This window comes from Cebus imitator, unplaced genomic scaffold (genome assembly GCF_001604975.1).
Source record: "Cebus imitator isolate Cc_AM_T3 unplaced genomic scaffold, Cebus_imitator-1.0 Scaffold470, whole genome shotgun sequence".
In the NCBI taxonomy this organism is placed as follows: Eukaryota; Metazoa; Chordata; class Mammalia; order Primates; family Cebidae; genus Cebus; species Cebus imitator.
The window spans coordinates 510,507-534,004 of NW_016107785.1; positions in this window are offsets into that span (position 1 = coordinate 510,507).

A 23,498-nucleotide genomic window follows, 5' to 3' on the forward strand; every position below is an offset into this window, starting at 1 on the left:
GAATAGATAATAATGCTATTTTCACAGTTTACATCATTCTAGTTTCATATTTCTGTGTTCACAGATGGTTGCTTTATATATCTGGATATGAAATTTAGTAAGAATGAATTCCAAGGTAACAGAAGGGGTTGTCATTAACATTTCAAACAGTTGCTAAGTTGCCTAAAGGTACTTTTCCTAATATTTTCACAATCAGTTTTGCCCTCTAGCTTTTATCACTAGTATTGAAAATAAACTAATTCCAAAAGTGATAATTAAGACACTCAGGCTTAGTTTGTGTATCTGTATGTATGTATGTATATATGTATTTTCTAAAGACTGTGAAAGGTAAGTTCATTTGACTTGAAAGATTCTCTGAATTTTTTTGGAGAGGAGAGCTTAGGGAACTAAGTTTCTAGAGTGGCATATAATAAAAAGTTTCAAAGTTACAATGTATTATCTCTGTAAAAGTGGTCATATTTTATCACTGTTTATAATTTGTAATTATATATGGTACTTTGAAAGAATTGGTCATGGTGATCTCCAAGACATTTTGCTCTAGATAACAATACTTTCAACCATTTGCTCCGTTCCTCAGTAAATGAATATTTGCAAAAGTAAATGTGTATATGTTTAAATGTCTTGCCTTGCTTACTGCATAAATGAAAGAGAAGCAAATATGTGATGATCGATCTGTAACTTCTACTAAAAAATACTTTTTGGGAATGTATAAGGGGGAATTATGGGTGCCCAATTAACAAATATCAGTTTTACTCACATCTCCAAAATGTTTTTCTGAGTGATAAGTCTACGTCCTTATGGAAATGTACAAATGCCTTTCTCTATTGAACTTAAATTGTCAATCCAGAGGTGACTTCCAACTTTCAGTATATTAAAAATATGATACATAAATAATGACTATGAAAAAAGTATGAAAATAGATTTTACTACTCACTAAAGCAAATAATTGAAAACTTTCAGATTTGAAAACTGTAAATAATTATGTGATATTAACATATTTGTAGTTCTCACATATTTTGAAGAAAATATAAACATGACCTACAAAGTCCTGGAACATATCTAGTTGTACAGGGGTTGACACCTGTCTAGTTTAAGTCTCAGATTTGTTGGTATAAAGGTGAATAAAATATTGTATATAAATATACATATTGTGTATATATATTTGCATAACATCAATGTATTTTAGTACGCAGATTAAAAATTTACTGTATTTTTGGGTGTACATTTACTACATTTTTCACTATCACCTGTTGATTGTATGGCATATTAAGGGAAGCAAAGATCAACACTATAGCTGTGTAATTCTAAGAAGAAATGTATTTATTTTTTCATTAAGGAAATAATTTCCCAGAAATTATAAGAAAAGTGCTAGAATGAATACTTAGAAATTAAAAAAATGAGTTAGATACTTAAATTTCTCTCCTAAGTGATATAGTGGATATAATTAGTAATAATTATTATAACAATAACACATATTTATATAATCTGTGACCAGAAGTGAAATACTGAAAGCTAGATGGTGTTGGAGAAATATAATTAAAACAAAATATCCTCTAAACCCATAAATCACTCCACAAAGGAATAGGAAAATGCAAACAAATTTGTTATTAAGAATTAAATCAGCCTGTGATGCACACGACAAGCAATCAACTGAAAGATTGCAAAGAGAAAAAACAAAATCTCATTCTTTTATATGGCCAAGCAAATACTACCCACTATATGCATATTCTCAAGTTATGTAGTAACTTACCCTCAGTTAAGAGGACTTGACAGAACCATTTGTTACACATAGTTCATTCTAAATGCACTTGGTATTTGGAGTGACCATCTGGGTGAGTTAATTGGGTTTTCCAAAGGAGACTAAACTTCCCATATATTTTTGACAGAGGTAATTTTACAGTTCGGTGCCAGCTCTCATATTCTACCCCTAGACAAAATTAGGCCCCTACCCTCCCAGAAAAACTGGGAGATAAGAGCACTATCTTTTTGATGATTATATTTTAAAGAGATTAGTTTCTTGAGGAAGACATTCCTGGGTCTTAAAGCCGGAAATCATCTTATTTTGCTTTTGAAAAGATTTGCATACATTTCAAAGAAATCGAGAAAATGCTCAAATTACAAGTTTTCTAAAGTAAATGCACTAAGAAAAGGAGATGGTCTCTTCCCTTATTTTCAATAGAGAAAATTTTGTCTCTTATTTTTAATTTGTTTTTGACCTTATGGTAGTTACCATTATCATTATTTTATAGACAAGAACTTGTTTAAAAAGTGAACATCATATACCCAAAGAGACACAATTAGCAACTGAAAGAGCTAATTGTCTGTATTAATTAGAATTCTTTTATATGGAAGTAACAGAAGTTTATGTTAACTAAAGGGGGGGAAAGGTAATTCCATTATAGGAATCTGGAGCCTATAAAAAAATGGTGAATAATTTTTCCTTTCCGAAATAAAAAAACTTTGAATAGAGTCAAGTCCTTCACTTGATCTTCTGTGTCCCCTTTTCTCTTTTCATTTTTTAATTCTTTATTGTTATGAATTTAAGCTTTTTTATTCTAAGCCACATGATGGAAAATACGTCAACTCCTCAATTTACCTACTAATATCTGAGCAATCAGAGGGAGTCATCTCTGTGTTGTACGCACTTCAATTCACAGTCCTTAAAAAAAAGGAGCACCTTGGGTCATAGGCAGCAGTGGATGCTGTTCTGGACATCTCATACCTCCCTTTAGTCTTAAGGATATTTTCGTCCAGGTACTGAGAATCCTTGCCTCCAAGGAATAAAGCTTACTTGTTCATAGTGGGTGAGCTTTTTGATGTGCTGCTTGTTACTGTTTGCCAGTATTTTGCTGAGGATTTTTGCATCTATGTTTATCAAGATTGACCTGATTAACTTAAGGTTTTCTTTCTCTGTTGCTGAGTCTCTGACATGTTTTGGTGTCAGGATTATGCTGGCCTCAAAGAATGAGTTAGGGAGGAGTCCCTCTCTCTCAATTTTTAAAAAATAGTTTCAACAGGAATTATATCAGCTCTTCCTTATACATCTAGTTGAATTTAGGTGTGCCTCTAACTGGTCCAGTTTGGTTAGTATGCTATCCATTACTATTCAGTCTTGGAGCTCATTATTCATCTTTCCAGGTATTCAATTTTTTCCTTGCTCAGTCTTGGAAGAGTGTATGTTTCCAGTAATTTATCCATTTTTTCTGGATTTTCTAGTTTGTGATCATAGTGGTGCTTATAATATTCTCTGATGGTTATTTGTCAGTGGTAATATCCTTTTTCCATTTTCAATTGTTCTTGTTTGAATCTTCTATCTTTTATTTTTTGTTAGTCTATCTAGTGGTCTCCCTAGTTTATTAATTATTTTCCCAAAAACAAATTACTGAATATGTTGGTCTTTTGAATGCTTTTCTTGTGTCTCCATCTCCTTCGCTTCAGCTGTCATTTTGATTTTTGTTCTTTCTTGTCTTCTAGTAGCTTTGGGATTGTTTTGCCTTGGTTCTCTAGTTCTTTTAGTTATGACGTTAGGTTGTTAAATTGAGATCTTTCTATCTTTTTGATATGAGAATTTAGTGCTAAATATTTCCCTTTTAACACTGCCTTAGCTGTTTTCCAGAGATTCTGGTATTTTGTATCTTGTTACTCAATAGTTTCAAGGAACTTCTTGACTTCTGCCTTAATTTCTTATTTACCCAAATGTCATTCAGGAGGAGGTTAATCCATTTCCATGTAATTGTAGAGTTTTGAGCAAATTTCGTAACTTGATTTCTAATTTTATTATGCTCTGGTCTGAGATATTGATTGTTATAATTTCAGCTATTTTGCATTTGCTGAGGAATGTATTGTGTCCAATTATGTGATTGATTTTAGAGCATGTTCCATGTGTCAATGAGAAGAATTATATTTTGTTGTTTTGGGGTAAAGATTTCTTTAGATGTCTGTCATATCTATTCAATTCATTGCAGAGGTCAGGTCCTGAATATCTTTCTTAATTTTCTGCCTTGATGATCTGTCTAATACTGTTAACAGACTGTTAAAGTCTCCCACTATTATTGTGTAGGAGTCTAAGTTTCTTTGAATATCTCTAGGAACTTGCTTTATAAATTTGGGTGTTTCTATGTTGAGTGCATATATATTTAGGATAGTTAGGTTTTCATGTTGCATTGAACCCTTTACTAATATGTAACATGCTTTTTGTGTGTGTATGTGTTGTTTTAAAGTCTGTTTCGTCTGAAATTAGGATTGCAAACGCTGCTTTTTCTTGTGTTCAAACTGCTTGGTAGATTTTTCTCCATCCCTTTATTTTGAGCCTAAGAGTGTCACTGCATGTGAAATGGGTCTCTTGAAGACAGCGTATTTGATCTGGCTTTTTAATCCAGTTTGCCACACTGTGCCTTTTAAGTGGGGCATTTAACCATTTGCATTCAAGACTAATATTGATATATGTGGAATCAATCCTGTCTTTATGTTGTTAACTAGTTATTATGCAGACTTGTTTGTGTGGTTGCTTTATCATGTCACTGGTCTGTGTATTTATGTGTGTTTTGTAGTAGCTGGTGACAGTCTTTATTTTCCATATTTAGTGCTTCCTTTAGAAGCTCATGTCAGGCAGGTCTGGTGATACTGAATTCTTCAGAATTTGCTTGTCTGAACAGTATCTTACTTGTTCTTCATTTATGAAGCTTAATCACTGGATATGAAATTTGGGGTTGTAATTTTTCTTTAGTAATGTGGCATATGGACCTTAATGTCTTCTGGCTTATTGGGTTTCTGCTGAGAGATTGTCTGTTAGTCTGATGGGGCTTCCCTTTGTAAGTGACCTGACCTTTCTCCCTAGCTGCCTTTAACATTTTTTGTTTCATTTTCATCTTGGAGAATCTGATAATTATATATCTTGAGATGACCTTCTTGTGTAGTATCTTACTGATAATCTCTGCATTTCCTGAATTTGAATGTGGGCTTCTCTAGCTATTTTGGGGAATTTCTTATGGATAATATTCTGAAATATGATTTCCAAGTTCCTTAAACGCTCCTCATCTTTTTCAGGGACAACATGAGTCATAGATTTGCTTTCTTTACATAATCCCATATTTCTTAGTTTATTCATTTTAACACTTTTTTTCCTCTTTTCTTGTCTGATTATCTTATTTAAGAAAGCACTCTTTAAGTTCTGTGAATCTTTCCTCTGCTTGGTCTATCTGCTATTCATACTAGTGATTGCATTATTAAATTCTTTTAGTGTGTTTTTCGGCTCTAACAAGTCAGATATATTCTTTTTTTTATGATGGCTATTTGGTCTGTCAGCTCTTGTATCATTTTATTGTGATTCCTTGTTTCACTGGATCGAGTTTCAATGTACTTCTGCATCTCAAAGATTTTCAGCCCCATTCATATTTTGAATTCTATTTCTGTCATTTCAACCATCTCAGTCTGGTTCATAACCTTTGTTGAAAATGTGGTGTGGTCATCTGGAGCAAAGAGGGTTCTCAAGCTTTTTGAGTTTCAGAGTTCTTGTGCTGGTTCTTTCTCATCTTTGTGGGTTAATGTTTCTTCAGTCTCTGAGATTGCTGACTTGGATTTTTTTTTTCTTTTATTCTGTTTGATGACCTCCAGGGTCTGATTATAGAATAAGGTGGGTCCAGCTGACTAGATTCATTTCTAGAAGGCTTTAGGGGGGCAATACTCAGCTCCAAACCCTTGGACTGTGTGTTCTAACTCTGGGGGACTTGTATCAGGCCTCAGCATTTTGCTCTGGCTTCTTGAGGTTAGGAATCCAGTCCGTTGGGAGGAACAAGGTATTCCCAAACTGCTGGCCACCACATTCTGATGGGCGGTGTCAGTCAAAGCATTTCACAGTGTGGTGACAGCAGGATCCTCCTCATTCACAGGTGCCTGCAGCAGTGTCAGTGGCTGTGCATGTGGTTCATGTTAGCCAGCTGCAGCAGGTTGTTAGCTGGTACCAGAGTTCCTGCCTCCGGGGCATTTTCTACAGTGGCGAAGGTAGCATGGCTTACCAGGGCTGAGGGCACCTGCTGGCAATAGTGCATTCAGTCACATCGGTTGTGGTGTTAGTACAGGGGCAAGGCCATGAGAGGTGTACTTCTATGTGTTTCTCTTTTTGCCACAGGTGGAGGTGGGTGCTCAGGAAATGGGGGGGTTGGCTGCTCTCTGTGCCCAGTTTCACTCCTGCAGCATTGTTAGCACAAGGGTGGGGTACTGGTGGGTGCAGGGCTGACTGGCTCTGTGTCCACCAAGACTCTGACTACAATAGTGGTCCTGTTGGAGGAGAATGGTCAGAGTGCATCCCCGTCACGGTAGTGGCAGGTCAGGGTGCGCACACACATACATGTGCAGTAGCAGGGCAAGGAAGGCAAACCTCACCTGTGCACTTATGTACCCAGGGAAATCTGCAGAGTGGGGAGGGAGCAGGAAGGCTGGTGCAAGGCAGTGGGGATCACCATGCTGGAACTTTCTGCCAGTCAAGCATAGTCTACCAGCATGGAAGGTATCATACAGGCCCCCAGCGGACTTGAGGCTACCCTGTAAGAAGGCATGGCTAGGCTGGGGTCCTGAGAGAGGCAAGCAGACCAAGGGGTGCTCTGGGTGGGCCAAATTGCCCTGCCTAGTTCAGGTCCCACGATTTCCCTAGGGCTAAATTTTCTTATGGGAGGAAATGAACCCTACGGGATTGGGTGTCCCTGGCCATGTTCCACTACAGGTGCTCTCACAGCAAACATTGTAAGCTCCACAACAGCTGCCTTCTGTTCCTACTACTTTTCTAGGTAGCTCTCCTTGCCAACTCTAGTGCCCATGATAGTCAAGGGGTGACCTTCTACCAGGATTCCAGAGGCCTGTGTTGAGAGCAGGTTCTTTTTACTCAGTGCAATGCACCTGTTCCCATGGTAACTGGGGACCAGAAACAAGTCCTGGCTCAAGATAGTTCCATGTAGTGTTCCCAGATTCCTCCCCACCATCCTAGCTTCTGTGTCTTTCTTCCATCCACTCTCATTGCCTTCTCTCTGAGGGTCTGTTCAGAGTGTGCTATGACTCTCTATCACTCTATGTCTTGGTGGTAGCTGTTTCACCAGGCTGTACCTAGTAAGCCATCTTCCCCAACACCACGTAGTCTTAAAGAGGTAATGTAGAATTAAGCTAAAAAGTGATAAATATACTAAGACAACCTAATATTAAAAGACAACTAAATTAGAAAATGGATTAAAATGAATAAACATGTATCAAAGCTTATAATATTTAGCTAACTCTAATTTCACAGTGAAGTTTATAGCATTAAAGGAATATATTAGAAAAGAATGCTGAAATCATTGTTATAAATGTGCATCTCAATACATTAGTAAACTGACAAATTATAAGTAAAAAAAATTAGAAGAAATACTATAAAAAGAAGTTAATAAAATTGAAATTGTCTAATAGAGAAAAACATTTTAGCTACAATTGTGTCTTTAAAAACTAAAAATAAACTCTGTTAACACTAGTCAACAATCAAAAGAACAAATTGCCCATCTAATTAATGATAAAGGGATATCATGCTAGATTCCAGAGTAACTAAATCACAGTAAAAATGTATTTTAACTAGCTTGATGCCAATTGATTTTAAAATTTAGGTAAGATACAAATTTCCAAACTGACTTAAGAATAATTTAAAAGCTGATGCGTCCTATATGCCATAAATAAAATAAATAAAATCTGTAGAAAAATAACTTAACGTTAACTCATTATGGGAATCACTAGTCACTAGGATTTCACTAGTCAATTATTCAAGAGTATAGACAATAGAAAATTAAAGAACACTTCCAAGTTAACTTATTAGATCAGCACAAATTTGCTCTCACATTTTGAAAATGACAATTGGAAAACAATATAGCAAAAACTTTGAGTATCCTTCATCTCCTAAGCATAAATGCGGAGAATCCTAAATCCAATAATAGAAATCCGAATGTAGTAATATATCAAATGTGTACTTCATTTTTATCAAGTCATAGTTTATCTAGAAATGCTAGGTTAATTTAATATTTAACTTACAGTAATAATATATAATAACAGAATAAAAGAGAAAACTCATGGTTAAATCATGATTATCCTATTTCTGGTTACTTTAGAAGAATCATTTGATAAACATTCAAATTCCATTTATAATTTTAAAACTTTAATCTGACTAAAAATCTAATGAAAATTCTTTAGTATCTCATTTAAAACCCTACTAATAATTTATGACAAACGTCATATAATTTCTGAGGTCTGTATAATCGCTATCTCTTGGATTAGATGGCAATTTTGTAAAGCTGTCACCTCTCTGAATAGATGGTAGATTCAGTAAGAACCAGAAACTTATTATTCTTGGTAATATTATTTTCTTATAGAAATTGTCAAAATAATTGTAACATTTATACACAAATGTAAATGGGTAAAAAATAGTCAAGACAAGTTTGATAAGAAATATAGTTGGAAGGAGTCGAGTACTATTATGAAACTACAGCAATTACGACAGTGTTATAATCATAAAAGGATGGACAGAAAGACCAATGTAACAAAATGAGGAGTTCTGAAATAAACACACAAATATACAGCAAACTAGTGTGTAAAAAGCTGACCCTGAAGAACAAAGCACTGAAGGAAAACTGTCTTCTTAACAAGTAGTTTGGATTTCACTCGTTATCAATATGAATACATGTTAAGCTTGAGTATCACCTTTCACATATTTTAAAAATCAATTTCGGATGATGCTTCAAATATGACAGGTACAACAATTAAGTTTGCGGAAGATGATAATGACTAACAACTTGAGGGGGAGAAATTTCTTTTAAATGTGACTTTAAATTTATCATCCATAAAATGAAAGAAAATGACAGAAAAATTGGACTACATTAAATATTTTAAATGGCCAACAGCATAGTAAAATGTGCTCAATATTACTAGTCATTAGAAAAATTCAAATCAAAGCCACAATGATGTCTTATCTCACACCTGTTAAGATGGCTATTATCAAGAAGCAAAAATTAACGCATGCTGGCAAAGATGTGGAGAAAGAATAACTCTTATACACAATTGGTGGGAATGCAAATTGGTATTACTATTATAGAAAACAGTGGAGGTTTTCCAAAAATATAGCTATCGTGTGACCCAACAGTCCCTCTGCTGGTTATATCCCCTCCCCTCCAAAATAATCAGCACCTTGTAGAGGTGTACACATGCCCATGTTTGTTCCAACATTATTCAAAATAGTCAACATATGGAAAGAATCTAAGTGTCCATCAATGATGACTGAATAAAGAAATTGTGATATATATGTACAATGGAATATTATTCAGCTTTTAAAAGGGAGATTCTGCCATTTGAAAAATGTGGATTGAACTAGAAGACATTATGTTAAATGAAACAGGATAGAGACAGTGAGGAAAAATGCCGTACACTCTTTATTACATGTGGAATCCAAATTTTAAAAATAGGGTTATATAGAAAAAGAATAAAACAGAGAGGGAGACTATGGAAAATAAGGTTGGGAAGATGGGTGAGGAATTGAGGGATATAGGCCAAAATGTCCAAAGTTGCAATTACGTAGGATGAACAAATCTAGAGAGCTGAAGTGCAGCAACTACAGTCTGTACTTTAATAACGTTGGACTACAGTTAATAAGATTGCAGTGTACATTAGAAATTCTCTAAGATGGTAGATTTTGGGTTCTCTCTCTCCACACACACATACAAATGTAGCCAAGTGAGATAATGGATATGTCAAATTGCTTACCTGTAGCAATCATTTATATTACATATGCATATATACATATTATGTATATATATTTATGTACATGTCTATACATATTATGTATATGTACATATATAATGCTGTATAGCTGGAATTTACACAATTAAAAACAGAAAAAAAAGTTATAGACTTACGTTAGTTAAGAAAACACACTTACGAGACAAGCCACGGAGTAGAAGTCTCTTTGAATACATGTGGTTAACAAAAAATTCACCAAAACAAATTTACAAAAGATTTGAAAAAGTATATACAAATGGTTAACTTCATTAACGACCATAAATATGTTTATTAAATTCCAATGAGCTACCACTCTATACCCAGTAGAATGACAAAAATTTTTATAGTGGTAAAATTGCAAGTATTGTAGCAGGGGTCTATGAAAAAGCTGAATTTTTCACATGCTGCTACAATGAACACAGTTTATTACAATGCTTTGGAAAACTTGTTGGAATATATAGACACATGTATATAATATATATTATATACATACATATTATATATGTATATATAATTTTTGTGTATATATATATATATATATATATGCTATTACCCTGCAATATTCTCCTTGAAATATGCCTTATAGAAATTGATACATATGTTCAAAACTCATCTACCATGGTAGAAGTCAGAACTCCCATTACCTTTTATGGGAGGAGATAAAAGGGATGATTCTGGTGTAAAGCTAGTGCTGTATTTGTTGGGTGATAGTTGTTTACTTGGTACACTTCTAATTTCTACATACTTTAGGTTATCAAGAACATGAAATAGCAAAATAAAAGACATTAAGTAAATTCAGCATGTAGGGTTTTGGTCATAATTTAAACAAATTTGCTATTAAATATATGTTAGAAGATTGGGGTAGTTGGGAGAGTAAGAGTATGTCTTAAAATTTACTACAATAAATTGTAAACAAAATAAGCAAGCAGAAACAACTAATTTTTGGAACATTATTAACTGAAATTTATCCCCACTAAGATCAAGTTTTCTGTGCAGACTACGTAAAAACTTAACACTAGAAGATTTTTTTATTATCCCTGTGGCTGTATCTCATACTTAATACCATGACTGTTTTCTGGACATGATTCTATCGTTATATAGAGAAAGGAAAACAGAATATGTCAGCCTGACAGATGTACTGAAGAAGTTTGATATGCCAGTGAGCATTTTGGTCATTTTCAGTTCAGATAATACTACAGCCATGCCAAAGAAAGGGGGAAAAACTATCCCATGTTGTCCATGCTTAAAGCGATATATTTGAATATAGATAGCACTGGCTACCTCTACTACCTGGTATGTATCTGCTCAACCGTAGAGGAAAGGCATTGACAACTCAGGTTTGGCATTTAATATTTTTATACCAGCTCCAGACACAGAACACACAAAAGTGTGTTGCAATATTTACTAAACTTGAGTTGCAAAAGCTATCAAACCAGCCTGCCTTTGAGGTTTCTGCTTTACAAATAATTTTAACAGGAATGGCAGATGTATAGCTTCCCTTTGTGTCTCTCCAATTTAGCTGAGGAAAAATAGGCCATTAATGTGAAGAATCGTAAATGAAAAATTCACACTTGTTTTGAGCCAGTAGACACAGAAAGTTGCAATTACTTGAAGCTGAAAAATGGGAAGATTCAGCATATGAGGAAGAGATTTCTGACCCCTAAGATAGATTAAACAACAAATGAAATTTTTGAAGAGTAGGATGGAGAAAACCAGCAGAACTGGTCTTTGACTCCAGAAGGGAGATTTCTGTTACTATAGTAAAGACGTATATTATAAAAACAGATAGATTTTAAATTGTATAATTCTCTGAATGAAAATGAATTTCCCATCTCATTGCTTTGCTTTCCTCCATGATTTGTGAGTCTGAAAGTGAGACGGAAGGACCAAGTACCACAGCATGCAGAATTTTGCTTTGCTTTTCATCCACCTATCACTATCCAGTTTATCTTAGAATATAAACTGAAACTGGAAGTCTGCAGGAAAAAAAAATTAAGTAATGTGTAATATTCATATCAGGGCTGCAAGTGAGTTATGCAATGGAAAAGACTTTTCTGAACACTAATGTAATAGTAAAGCTTGGTCTATGAAATTCACCCAAAACCACAAAAGAAAACTTTGAGTCCTAAGTCTTAATGTGAACTGAAGGCTGATGGCTTACGGGCTCTGTGAATTACAGAATAAATTATTTTTAAAAAATCAAAGCCATATTTTTTACAGGAATTGAGATCCAAATGAGAATTCAAGGACACTTTAATGAAAAGTATAGTCAAAATTTTCAAAAATATGTATGCATATATTCATAAAAATATCTGGAAGGATATATATCATATATTCATAAAAATATCTGGAAAGCTGTATATTAAGAGATTATCAATGGGTGGTGGATTTGTTTATTTGAAACAAAATAATAAAAATGTATTTCTTTTATAATAAAATAGTTCCATAAAAATTAAAAAGCNATTTTGGCTAATTGGAGAAAGACACAATGTAGGGGAATGAAACTACAAGGTTCCTCTTCAAAACCAGAAAAAAACAACCAAGTAAAGATATTTTTCAAATCATATTAGGACCTTGGAAAAATGTGTCACTATCAGCATATGAGGACCATACTCATGCATCAAATGTTAAGAGAAAAATCTCCTTCATAGTGCCATACTGGCCTCTGTCTGGAGGAGCTTGGAGGCCCACCCACGCGTACACAGTGGTCACTCCAGGTTCATGTGAATGGTCTGGTCGCCACTGAGGTATAGAGAAAATCTTGCAGTGTGGAAAACTAACTTACATTTCCGAATATGGTAATTACATGCATGCTTGAACTGGATGAAATATACTTTAAAATTCTCCATGATAAAATGTTTTGCCTTCTGGGGTAGAGGGGACAGATATAATGTCAAAGTAAGTATTTAAATAAAGTAAGTGATCATTATACAGTTTACTACTTGAATGTATTGGCATTTCTTCCTATAAAATCAACATACTTAACATTTTAAATTAGCAATAATATATTTGTTGAGCTAATATACTTAAGAGGCAAATAAAATATTTATGTGGCCATAACTACTATGCTAAAAAGAATGATTTTTTTCCTGTTCTGTCAGTTTTAAGTTTATAATATACTTATGATTTGTAATTTTCAATTTCTTTAAATCGTAAGTTTAAGATGACACAAACACTAAGAAGTCTCTTTCTGAACTAATTCATATATAATAAGAAAAATAACTGATTATCTAGGTAGTCACAGCACTTAGAGCTGGAAATGACTTTTAGAGATTATAGGCTAATTAAGGCCTTACCAGCCACCCATCACCCTTTAAAAAACAATTAATGAACCTGAATTTAAGGCAGCAAAAGGTTAAATGATTTCCCTGGGGGTAAAACAGCAAGTCAGTGGTAAAGGAGGGCAGCCACTCCATTCCTTGACCTCAGGGACATATCACAGTCATTTTGCTGTAATGCATTTTAATACTTTTCCATTTGGGGTTTCATAGAGACTTTCTGAACACACATGCATATGACTGACAGCTTTAAAGCCTTAAGTAGTCTATTTAAAATAAATATCTCTCCCTAATAACCTAGATTTTCCTTACTTGTAAGATATCAAATAAAAAGGAGGAGATTGGTTTGCATGTTTTTCTTTGCTTACTATTAATGAGAACAAAATTATCCATGGATTTTAGTCTCTTCTTTAGCTACTTGAGGAAAAATAAATCACCATTCTAATTAGTTGTGTGTCATTAAAGGAACCTTCTCTTCTAAAAAAAAGAAAAGAAAAGTATAGTTTTTTCTATCTGCCCTTCAAGAAGGCAGCATTATTCTCTAGTGGCATCTGCTTGACAGTATCCATTCACTATGCTTTCATGGACACATAATACCTTCTTAAAGATAAAAATAAAATTATAACAAGAGTTTAAAGCATTAAATAATTTGTAAGTTTAAATGGTAATGTTTTCATGAAAAATCTGATTCATCTTTTTTTTTCTTGGAATTCAACATCAAAATATAATATATATTATTATTATAATACTTTAAGTTCTGAGATACATGTGCAGAACTTGCAGTTTTGTTACATTATCTTTTCTAAGGGTTTTAAGTATCAGATTTTAGTACAGTAAGATAAAGGAAAATTTACTTCTACCTTCTCATTAAACATACTTAAAAAAAAAAAAACTAGTGATGAGTTACTCGTACAGATTCATGTGGGGAATAAAAGTAAGATGAGATCACAAGTTTTTAGAGCCTTACACTCATATTCAGTCTCTACAATATTTTGTTGTCGAATAATAAGAGAGGAGATACTTCAAGTTACAGAAATTTTATTTAATCTACAGCTGAAATCAAGAGGTCTAGTACTTAGCATTCACTGCTTCAGTTTTATACATCTTGCAGAAAAAAAAATCACAATTGGCTTTATTTTGTTATTTTAAGAAAAACATGGCACATTTTGCTAACATGAAAATATTTGAATGTCTTATGTAAGAATAACTAACTATCTGGCAGGGTGTGGTGGCTCACACCTGTAATCCCAGCACTTTGGGAAGCTAAAGCAGGCAGATCACTTGAGGTCAGGAGTTCAAGACCAGCCTGGCCAACATGGAGAAACCCGTCTCTACTAAAAAATACAAAAATTAGCAGGGTGTTGTGTTCCTCACCTGTAATCCCAGCTACTCGGGAGGCTGAGGCACGAGAATTGCTTGAGCCTGAGAGACAGAGGTTGCAGTGAGCCAAGATTGTGCCACTGCACTCCAGTCTGGGCAGCAGAGAGAGACTCTGTCTCAAAAAAATAATAATAATTAATAATTTTTAAAACCCTGAAAATTATATAGAAGATATTCATATTTGTTTCACTTCTGAAGTAGTGTTTTACTTGATAGTATTTCATTTGTAGAAAATACAGTTTAATTTGAATTCATATATTTCTAGCTTTTGTATAACATCCAAATACACTTTAAGAAAATTCCCAAAGGTCATGAATTGATACACTGTGCCCTTTTAATATGTTCTCCTTTGCAAGTTTGCACTTATCATTTAGCTTATAAAAGTGAAGGAATCGTAGAATAAAGTCACAAAGCATCGCACCACTGAGACTTTGGGAAACCTGAATGCTTCACAAGCGGGAGGTATTGAACTAAATTTAACAAGAAGTAGCCACTGCTAGAATTCCATTTATATTTTTAAAATGACTTTTTTTGTCTTTAGGGAGAAAAAAGCATTAGAAAGCAGTACCATAAGAATGACAAGATCAATTTTAGAGTTGGCAAGTATAGAATGAATTCCAGAATCTACATTACTTTCAACAAATATTTACTCAACACCTTCAGTGTGGCAGGCACTAAATAAGATTTTGAGGACACAACAGTGAACAAAACAGAAAATCTTCTGTTTTTAAAATGATTATGTTATAAAGGAGGAAGAGGGAAAATAAAAGACAAAAATTAAGTAGAATATATAGTTCCCAGAACATATTAAATATAATAAGCCCTTTATTTATAAACAGGGTACATAATGTTTAATCAGATAGCAGTGGAGATTACAGCACTGTAATATAATGCAATACTCAAGCCTACATATCTTGTAGTCCTGACAATCCAAGAGTTCCAAAGGTGTGTATCATCTTTCAAATACAACAGGAACCTGGATGCGGTATTGTACTACCAGTGGTAGTTGTCTGCTTTAGTTTATCTACTGATTGGAGGATTTTGATGTTTCCCTGTAATTTATTATAAAAGAGAAACAGTTTTTATAATGAAAGAATGAAATGTGATACTATTAATATTTTATGCCAAGACAATCAGCATAAACCATGACTCTATAGGCATGCACCATCTCTCTACCTCTGTACTAAGATTGAGTGGTACACTAGGAACCACTTAAGAGATTTCAGAAGTTTCTAAATCTCTTGATGAGGGGGTACCCATTTTGGAAACCCTATCTTGGGAAATTAGGCCAGAGGATATTTAGGAACATGAGAACCATAGTTTTCTTTTGTTTTCAAATACATAAATACAGTTTATTTATACATAAAAATATTATACAGCAGTTAAAGATATCAACAGAATTTAATATGTTGATATCGATAGAATTTCAGGAAGTACTAATGCATGAAAAAAGCAAGTTAAAGAGTGATACATAAGTACGATATATTTTTATATATAAGAACACATCAAACAAGATTGTATATATGGGAATTTATATATATATAATATATATATAATATATATAATATTTAATCAGATAGAAGTGGAGATTATATATATATATATATAATATGTATGTATGTAAAGGTATATAATAGGTCTGCAAGTTTCTTGAGAAAATGTTGCCTACCATTTCTCTCATGGGCCTAGTTATCCTATCCCCACCTTTATGAACAGAGACCGGACAGAATTCAGTCGTCAAATCTACTCATTCTCTTTGAACTTCTATTATTACAATGTATTATAATGTTATTAAATGCAATAAAAAGGTGGGAAAAATAAAAATGAATGAAGGCGATAGAGAGTTGTATCGTCCAATTTTAGATAGTGTAGCCACAGAAGAACTGCAGGAAGTGAGGGGTATAGCCCAATATTTTCAAAGAGTGCTCCAACAAGAGTTAATGGCATAGATGTGTTAAAGAAACAGAAAGGATAGTGATGTGGCTGAAGTACAGGGAATAGGGGGGCAATATATGAGTATATATCTATATCTATACATCTATCTGTCTATTAGCAGAGAGAGTGGGAGAGAGAATGCACTCCCTGGTATTTCTTCTTATAAAGACCTAATCCTATTTAATCGTGGTCCCATCTTTGTGACCTCCTTTAATTACTTCCTTAGAGACCCCATCTCCAAATACAGCTACATGGTGGATTATGGCTCCCACATATGAATTTGGGGTTAGGGAGGGACTCAAACATCCAGTTCATAAACACCACATGGACCTGAAACACTAAGAAGATGGTGTTACACAGTGGTTGCTTGAGCCTTTGAGCATGAAGCAGTAAGATCCAAACCTCAGAGGAGGTCAGTTAATTCAACTTGTGCTAATGCCTCTAGAGGAGTATGATGAGCATGGCTCTGCAAATCATAGAAAAACTGCACACTTGCTACTAACTGCTACTACTAGAATGACTTGCCACCACTCAGATGGAAAGATATAGATATATACTCATATATTGCCCCCCCATTCCCTTTACTTCAGCCACATCACCATTACTTGTTCCGTTACTGATGGAACAAGTAAAAATGAAAAGTCTGTTCTTCAGAATAGGAAGGAACAACTGCAACAACAATTACAAAAAGGGGCACAAGAAAACTTTTGGAGGTGATTAGTATTTTTGTTATCCCAATTGTGATGATACTATCATAGATGTCTGACTATGTATAAACTGATCAAGTATGTGTCTTAATAATATACAGTTATGTGTATATACATTATACCTCCAAAAAAGCTGAAATAGGTAAATAAATTTGAGAGAGAAGAAATGGGAGGAAATATTCCCTTCTGATCCTCCTCTTGCCGTCTAGTCTTGCTTTAGCTTTCCCTGCTCTGCCTATGGTCATTAATTCATAGGAAATAAGGTGGCAGATCAGCAGTGTGACGTGCAGAATTCTGAATCAGCATCACAGAACATAGATCTGGTTTAGAGCTGAGAGACAAGAACATAACGATTGTCAAGTAGAGTCAATGAGATTTGCTCATGGGCAGAGTAGGCAGGAAAAATGAAGTACATGATGCCTCTAAGATTTTCAACTTGAGCAGCTGGCAGATGAAGTTCTCATTAAATGACAGGAAAATGATGGGAGGAGCATACTCGTAGGGAAAGAATATTATTTAGCTTTTGACAGACTAAGCAAAAGATCTCTAATTGCTTTTAATAAGGATTACAATTCTTGGGATTCTCCTGTTTCCGTTTTAAATAACTCAATAAATGAAGGAGAAAGAAAATATTCGTAACATTTAACTGCATTTTTTATAAGTTTTATTTCTCTGTAAACACCTAAAGGCAGCACAGTTTTCTAAATCTGATAGAGAAGCATTTCATATTTTATGACAGATTATTTTCAGAAAAACATTTAATGTAAAGAGTGTACACTGATTCATGTTTGAATATGCATTCTGGCATACGGATACTCATTTTTAAAAAGGTAAAACTTTTGCTTAAAGTTAATTAATAAACTTAATTAACTTTCAGATTAACATATTGCCATATTATCTTAAAAATCACACTTACTAAATGATGGCTCTAAGTTATTAATTTGAAGAAGATCTCATTTTGCAAAATTATGCCTATTTATACTTTGGTTGATGAATCTTTAAATATTAATATTACTTATATTTTAAAATTTTACACAAAATATCTATTTTATGCTATATCCTAATAAAAGTAATTTTCAATAAATTTGACCTATAGTAAGATGTTATGTCACAAATTAAATGGAGAATTTCTCAGAGAAAAGATAATGTAGAAACATTTGAGGGCAGGAGATACAGAAATAGAAAGAATTGTTTCTATAGACATTTTAATCATGAGTTTTCAGAAAAGGGTCAAGGATTTAAGGCAGGAATAGAGTTTTAGCAAACAGTATTGGATGCCTCTCCCACAACCATCATATATCTTCTTTTCTGAAAGAGACTCAATTTTGTTTTCCTATAAGATTCAAAGTTGTTTTTCCCATAACCCTATTTCCAAGGGTAAATCCTATTTCCCTTTGCATTGATGGATGTAGCAATGACATATTGATAGTCAGTGAGAAGTATGGGAGGTTACTGAGAAACTTTGTAAAAATTATCTTGCTCACAAGAAAGAGATCTTTATACATCTGGATACTATTTCACCTGAGATTTATGCCTTGAAGCACTGTAGCCAACTTTCAAATACAAGGGGAGATCCAGGCTGGCAAATTGAAGATGACTGACAAAAGAACCTACATCCTTAATGAAACTGCCAAGTCAACCAAAACTGAAAACAACAATATATCTTTCTTCTTCTTAATTATTATAATATACTTCTTTGGCCAATTTGAGTTAAAGTCTTTTTGTGGCTGAAATTTTCCTAACTTGAGATCATATGTCAGATTTACCTGGGACAGTTTACTTCATATGTTGTTAGCTATCACATGCAGTCATGGCTCTTGTTTACCATGAAATGTGTCCAAGAGTATTTGAAAAATTATACAGTCATTCTCAACCAAATTGATGCAAAAATGACTTTCGGCAAAAACAATTTAACTTCTTAAATAGTTTACAAGCAATTAATCAGAAATAATTTTTAAAATAAAGTGCAGTGGCCTTTTTTATATGTCTGTATCCAAGTGAATTGTATAGTAAGTTATTTGTAGGTTTTGTTTTTGTAGTATTAAAAAATGGTACAAATTTTACTCAAGTTTTACTTCAAAGAATAATGAAAAGCTTCTAGTGTGCTTTAAGCCTGGCTTCTCTCTTTCTGTACTGCTCTTGGAGTCAATACCAGAAGATATATTTTTAAAATAATATTAAAGACCATGATTTGTGTATCTTATTGGTAATAACTTCTTCAGAACTATAAAAAAATTATATTTTCTTTTCACACAAAATATGTGAATGGGAGGGATCATCACAAATTTATTTGACAAGTTTGCCATGGACCCTCTAAGGTGTAGGCAAGAGAAGAATTTGTGTTAAGCAACCCAGAAGTCTAATGCCTAAAGCTAGTTGAAGCTGCCTGCAAGCCACTGAGAGAAGTGAAAAAGGCAGCATTGCAAATCAGTTGCACTTTTCCTCACAACAAGGTAAGGGTGCTGTTTATGGGTCGTTCCTACTAACCATGTGTCAATAGGGTCAAGTAGAAACCTGCCAGAACCCAAGGTCTCAAGTGGAAAACTGAAAAGCAACCAGCAATATGACCCTTTTAAAAAGAACTGCAGTAGTACAAAATACCTGTGAAGAGAGCAGAGTCTCTGAGGATCAAACAAATGTGTCTCAGGATAAGATGATCAGCAATTATGTGTAATCTGTAACTATAGGGAGCCAATGTAAGATCATTACTGTCTGAAGCAGGTAAAAGCTCCTTACTACTCACTACTACACTGAGAGGCCAGAAATTCAGCTTCTATGTGAGGAATGTGGAACTAGGAAATGATAGGGAAACCTACCTCTTCCCCACTCCTCTCCCGAGGAAATTTGTATGTGTATATAAACCCTAAATCAGGGGAAAAGAAAGACTCTTAATTGGTTCAGATATTTTAGTTTTGATATTTCACTGGATGGTGCTTTTTAACAACAACAAAAAAATGAGAATTCTCTTAGTAAAACAAAAATACATTGAACAGCTTTTATTGAGCACTTAATTACATTTTCTTATATTCTAATTTAATTTTTGTACTAACCCAGTGGGTTGATTCTATTATTACCTTTGTCTTGTAGCTACAAAGCCTGAGCTTTTTCCAGGTTTCTGTATGAGCAGTAGATGCAGAAACCTGAATATTTATTTATGAAGTTTAATGGTCTTAATCTACACCTTTTTGAATTCATATTTGTAGTCATTTAATTTATCAGAAAGACAACAATGACAAATTAAACATCAATCTAACCTAATGAAGAAGCTTACATATTAAGGTAACAACATTCTATAATAAGTTATATTTCATCTTGCATAAACTTTCTTTGATTCACAAAGATTTGCATCATGTTTAGTTCACCTAAATATTTCTCTCTCTCTCTGTCTCTCTCTTTTAATACCATGGAGTACTGGACTTGGGTATCTGCATTAAAGTCAAAGATAAACAAATGCATTCAGAGTTTCTGCATGTTTGCCAAATATGTAAAGTAAAAATATTTGATTTATGAGAAAACGTGAAAGTCTTTATTAATACTCAGAGCATACGGGTAATATAAGCTGTTAAAACTGAACCACATCATTTTGATGCAGTGATTCCTATTAAACATTCATTTTGGTAGAGCAGAATCTTAACCTGGAAGCAAGTTTAGAAGCTATCTTGGCCAAGCTTTCATCCATTGTATAAATCCATTATCCAAAAAGTTTGACAAAAGAGATGACAATAAAATCATGAATTACATTTTGGTTGATATTAGTAAATGTTGTAAAAATTTTCTGAATAGTATATCTAATGGAATTTAAAGTATATTGTACAATATTTCTGATGCCATTTTAAGTCCTTCCATTTTAGCTTAACCATGTAAATTGAGCCACCATTTCTATTATTCATTCAATAAATAATTACTGAGATAATCTGCTGACCCACTTGTTTGATGAAGGGATTACAATGGAGACCCAAACCAGAAATAATCCATCCTCAAATGGAGCTTACAAGCTAGAGGTGAAGCAGAAAATTAAATATGACAGCAAAAATGAGCATGAAGTATCACAGCATAAAACTGAAAGTACTGCGAAGTGTATGATACTATGAGAGCATATACAGTAATTTCGTTAAAAAGTGAAATCTCACAAGTTTAAAAAGAAACATTACATCTTTGACATATTTTCTTTAAATAGTCTGTATCTTTACATGATACTAAAATAAGTCACTGCAGTCTGAAGGGGATTAGAAAGTGGATGAATGTGTATGTATGTCAGTGTTATGTGTGTTTGAATGTGCAAGTATATTTATGAGTATCATTTTGTCAAGCAAGAAACCTTACTCTTTACTTTTCCTTGTCGATTCACAGTAGGGAATATGTTGGGGTAAATTGGGTAGAATTTATCAATGAAATAACTTTCATAAAATATTGAGACATAATAATTCATAGAAACTATAAAAGTGACTCTATGGTACTGTATTGTAACTGATTCTTGGTTTGGATGCTGTTGTCAAATTTTTTCTGTATTTCATGTATATTAGTTATTATACTTTAAGTTCTAGGGTACATGTGTAGATCATGCAGGATTGTTACACAGGTATTCACATGCCATGGTGGTTTACTGCACCCATCCTCCATCATCTACATTAGGTATTTCTCCTAATGTTATCCCTCCCCAATCCCCAATCCCCAATCCTCCTGCTACTGGGGATAGTAATATCTCCCCTACTCCCTCCCATCCCCTAACAGGCCCCAGTGTGTGATGTTCCCCTCCCTGTGTTCATGTGTTCTCATTGTTCAGCACCCACTTATGAGTGAGAACATGAGGTGTTTGGTTTTCTGTTCTTGTGTCAGTTTGCTGAGAATGATAGTTTCTAGCTTCATCCATGTCCCTGCAAAGGACACGAACTCATCCTCTTTGATGGCTGCACAGTATTACATTGTGCATATGTGCCACATTTTCTTTATCTATTCTATCATTGATGGACATTTGGGTTGGTTTCAAGTCTTTGCTATTGTAAACATTGCCACAGTGAACATATGTGGATGTTAGTTTTATTGCTTCTTTCTCTGGCAGAACTCCAGGGTTAAAAAAAAAATGTATGCTGGTTTTGTTTTTTTTTATTATTATTATTTATTTATTTATTTATTTATTTTTCCCCCATTTATTTGTTTTATTGCATTTTAGGTTTTGGGGTACATGTGAAGAACATGCAAAATTGTTGCATAGGTACACACGTGGCAGTGTGATTTGCTGCCTTCCTCCCCACCATTTTATTCTGGGCAGAAAGAACATTTGGAAATAAACGAACAGCAGTAAGATAAAACAATTGAGGAGGAATGGGGCACATATTTCAGCAAGGTAAATAACTAAAGATGTCCAAATGAATTATGGCACCCCAACAATTAAAAAGAATGACTATTTACTTGTAGTTATGGCTAATAAAATACTTTTAGCAATTATTTTATTTTGTTGTATATTAATCTACACATAAAGGACCAATGGAACATAAATTTTAACTAGGAATACATGAAGCAAAATGAGAAAAAGCATCTATTACCCTAATACATTATAGGAAAATAATGTTTTCATAAAACCTTGAGATATTTAAGATAAGTCCATACTTAATTATTAGTATACACACATAAAAATGCATTCATTTTGCTTTAAGCTCGAAAGGATGCTAAGACTTGATCATTATCTGACAAATTTGAATAATGCAGAGAAAAACTGAACAGATTAAACATAAATAAATAAACATGGCAGAATTTTGGAATTGGATAAAGCTCTGGAGATCACCTAGTCCATCTCCCTTATTTCAAGGATGAGAAAATTGACCCCAGAGATTTTAAAAGGTGTAGATGTCATGAAATTAGAGAAAAAACAAGATAAGAGAGGAAACCAAGTTTTCCCAGTGCCATGTTAGTTCTAAAAAAACGGATTTGATGAATTTAAAAGTATTAAGTTATTCAAAATTATAAACAGATAAAGCAAACAAAAAGTGCAAAATTGCACATTCCCCATTTGCCACTTGTGCTGGTAAACTGGTCACTGAAAATTTAAGTTAATAGATATAAATCATATGAGATCAAATAAAGCCAGTAATTGCCAGGATGTGGTCTTGCTATAAATAACTCGATTTCAATATTCTTGCAATATACCTATTTTTGTTTCTTTCCTCCCTTTTTATTTATTTATTTATTTTGAGACAGAGTCTTGCTTTGTAGCCCAGACTGGAGTGCAGTGGCACGATCTAGGCTCACTGCAACCTCCACCCTCCTAGGTTCAAGAGATTCTTCTGCCTAAGCCTCCCGAGGAGCAGGGACTACAGGTGCATGCTACTACATCCGGCTAATTTTTGTATTTTTTAGGGGAGACAGGGTTTCATCATATTGGCCAGGCTAGTCTGGAACTCCTGATCTCATGATCCACTCACCT